This window comes from Arachis duranensis, chromosome 4 (assembly GCF_000817695.3).
Source record: "Arachis duranensis cultivar V14167 chromosome 4, aradu.V14167.gnm2.J7QH, whole genome shotgun sequence".
NCBI lineage: Eukaryota > Viridiplantae > Streptophyta > Magnoliopsida > Fabales > Fabaceae > Arachis > Arachis duranensis.
The window spans coordinates 102,443,166-102,446,990 of record NC_029775.3 but is presented as its reverse complement, the minus strand read 5'-3'; the positions used below and the strand labels follow the sequence as shown (position 1 = coordinate 102,446,990).

Sequence of the window (3,825 nt, the reverse complement as noted above, 5' to 3'; positions counted from 1 at the left end):
CTATATATCCTATACTTAGATTTTTAAAATTTCACCTCATAATGTGTTGTCATGTCTAAGAAGTCTCTTCACCCATTTATTATAGAAATCTGACATTGTTAAAGTAATGGAGGGTTTACCTGTTTATGTTAGAGGAGCCAGATGGTAAGAAAAATTCTAAATGAAAAACACACTTCCCTCTTTCTAAAGTACAACTTATTGGAAAGAAAATAAACCAAGTAGAGGATAGAATATAAAATACACACACTTAAGCCTGATTTTTTAGTCATGTCACCATTAATGGTGAATCTTCACTCAGATTATCTTTGATTATATTTGTAGCTAGAATTAAAACTTCTTTATTGTCTCAAGATATGCCTTAGAAATGCTGAGATTTCATCTTCTTGCTTTTGCAAATAATAAAACTCTACTTTCTCTCTATACATTTTTCCATCATGACTTTGAGATCAGTGTGACCATAACATGCAAGATGTCAAAAGTGTATGAAAAGTGCATTGATTGCTAAAAATGGAACATGCCAAAACACACTGAGTGCCTCTCCAAATTAACTGTAGAGCAAAGAAAGGTTTATGATAAGATCATCAACGCTGCAAAAAATCATCATGGACGTGTATTCTTTTTGTATGGCCACGGAGGTACAGGAAAGACTTTCCTTTGAAAAACTTTAGCTTCGACACTAAGATCAAAGGGACAAATAGTTTTAACTGTTGCATTCAGTGGTATTGCCTCTCTATTGCTACCTGGAGGTCAGACTGCACATTCTAGGTTTGCCATACCATTAACTCCAGATGAGTTCTCAACTTGCAACATCAAGCAAGGAAGTCCGTTAGCAGAATTGATTGTAACAGCTAAGCTCATAATTTGGGACGAAGCTCCTATGATGAGCAAATTTTGCTTTGAGGCACTGGATAAGACAATGAGAGATTTGATGAGGTTCAAAGATGATTAGAATAAACAATTGCCTTTTGGGGGAAAAACAATTGTTTTCGGTGGGGATTTTAGACAAATCTTACCAGTGATCCCAAAAGGAACAAGACAAGACATTGTAAATGCGTCTTTAAACTCATCATATCTATGGCAGCATTGTGAAATATTAAAGTTCACTGTAAACATGCGACTACAATGTATGACTACAGATACTTCAGCAGAAGATTTAAAGCAATTTGCCTTATGGATTCTTCAGGTCGGCAATGGAACATCTGAAGGAACATGTGATGGAAGAAACATGATTAACATACCTCCTGAATTGCTTATCACTAATTATAATGATCCTATACAGGCAATGATTGAAGCAATCTATTCTGATTACATTGCTGACATGGCTAACGAAAGCCACTTGAAAGGTCGAGCTATTTTAGCTCCTACAATTCATGTTGTAGATGAGGTAAATGATTACATGACTGCAATGAACAACAATCAATGCAGGACCTATCTTAGTTCCAATAAGTCTCTGTCCGAAGGAGGTAGCAATGAAATTGAAGGCATCCACACACCAGAATTTTTAGCAACACTTAGGTGCTCAGGGCTTCCAAATCATGAATTGAAGCTAAAGGTCGGTTGTCCTGTTATGCTTATCAGAAACATTGATCACTTATCAGGGCTTTGCAACGGTACCAGGTTGATAATTACAAGACTTGGGGATGAAGTTATCGAGGCAAAGTTGTTGAATTCTAACCACTGTCTCGATAAGGTCTTCATTCCTAGAATGACACTCACACCATCATATGTAAGGATACTGTTTCGAGGGTTTACCTGAAACTGTAGGTCGATCTCGGACGAGATCTTCTATGCTGGTCGGAGCCGACATGTCCGGCAGGTGTGTAGCAGCCGGAGCTGGTGTGTCCGACTTGTGGAACTGAGAATGCTGCTGATCCCTTGTCACCGAAGGGTGGGGTACCTGCAAGGGACTCCGATGCTTAAGTTAGCAAGGGTATTAAACAGGTATTGAGTAGAATCAGAGTATGAGTTATACCTGGGTGCTCCAGTGTATTTATAATGGTGAGATGTGGCCTTCTTTAGATAAGATAAGTTAGTTATCTTATCTTATCTTATCTTATCTTTTGTCGAGGTCAGCTTATCTTCCATGGAACCGCCCTTATCTCTATAGGCTTGGGCTGTCCTTGGATCAGGATCGTATTCCTTGAGTTGGGCCCTTCTTTGGGCTTTCCTGTCGATTTGGACCGAGTTCTTTGTGAAGAAGTCGGTCCGCTTGACCTAAAGAGGTCGGTCGCTTTGTCTGTAGAACATCCCGGGTCGGACAACTCAACCCATGGTATAAACAGATACCATTTAGATTCCAAAGGAGACAATTTCCTGTTATGCTATCTTATGCAATGACAATAAACAAAAGTCAAGGACAATCGTTGGACCATGTCGAATTGCTACTGAAAAAACTAGTGTTTACATATGGCCAACTTTATGTTGCCATCTCAAGAGTCACAAATAAAAAAGGTTTGAAAATTTTAATTGCTCAAGATGAAAACACTAACAACACAGAGAATGTTGTTTATCCTAAAGTCTTCAGAAATATATGACAATGGGTTCAACTTGAGGTATTTTAATTTTTTCTTTATCATCTCATTTCTATATACATCCATGGTCCCTCATACAAACCTATTTCTCCAACTTTGATTTATTGTCGGCCATGATAATACGTTTGACCAATATTTTTTTCTTTTTGGAATTTATATAATAACGTGTAATTTTTTCATATTATTCTCAATCTTGCAAATCCAACAACAACACCGACATTTTAAATATTAAATACTACCAATCTTACCACATGACATATCCTATCATCACAGAAGATTAAGACTTACATGACTTATTTTAGATATGTCATTCTAACTATTTTTTTGTACCTCTATTGCATTAAATCTTTATCCTTTTCGTAGTTTTTACAATGTTAAAACTCTATTTCATTTTTTGCTATCTATTTCTTTTGTTAGACTCATTCTAAAAGGTCATCTTTAATACAAATCAAATCTTAATCAATCAAAATGATAAAATATATACAAATTATTTTTAACTAATATTCAATTCATCACATCCTTAATTACGGACAAAAACATTGCACAAACTTCATTTGTTTTTCTTTTTCCTCTACAAAAACTCTTTTCATTTTTTCCAAAATTTTTATAAATTTTTTTTACAACATACAAAATTTCTTTTATTTTTTATATCAAATAAAATATAAAATATAAACAGACATTGATGTTATTATAGTTTGCATCTTTATTGTCCGCGCACGAATATCTTTCTAGTTGTAACCAATATATAATCCTTTGATAACTACAACTAGGACATAAATGATAGACGAAGCATATATCATGCTTAACTTGAACTTTTTGAAAAAGAAGAAAGGTGAGAGCATTAAGTAATAATTAATATGTCTAATAATACAAAAAGAGTTTATCAAAAGATATTTTTAAAATAAATATTAAAATTATCAAAAACCTTCATATAAAATTCAATTTTTTAATATATTATATATTTATTAACATTTTAACTTTAAAAAAAAATCGACACGAAAAACCCTCTCATGTGAACACAGAAAAGAGAAGGGGAAAAAGTACCATTCATATTCAAATCTCAAATGCACTTAACCTCTTGTCACACGCAATTTTTCCTGCACTTTCTTGTCATTGCTGATTAGAACATTACATCAAAGATTAAGTATACGGTTCCCGGTTTCTTTATCCCACAGCATATAAATGTACGTCCTTCCTTTTTCTATACTTATTATTATTATTATTATTAGAAAAAATTTCACTCTTTTTTTTTCGAAAAATGCTAAAATAATATTTTTTTTCTTTCTATTTGTAA

General features: G+C 33.8%; 1 pseudogene; it reads left to right on the top strand.

Moving 5' to 3' along the window:
- The first annotated feature begins 514 nt into the window (after positions 1–514).
- The window catches only part of LOC107485328 (uncharacterized), a 5,556-nt pseudogene continuing 2,245 nt past the window's right edge, over positions 515–3,825 (top strand).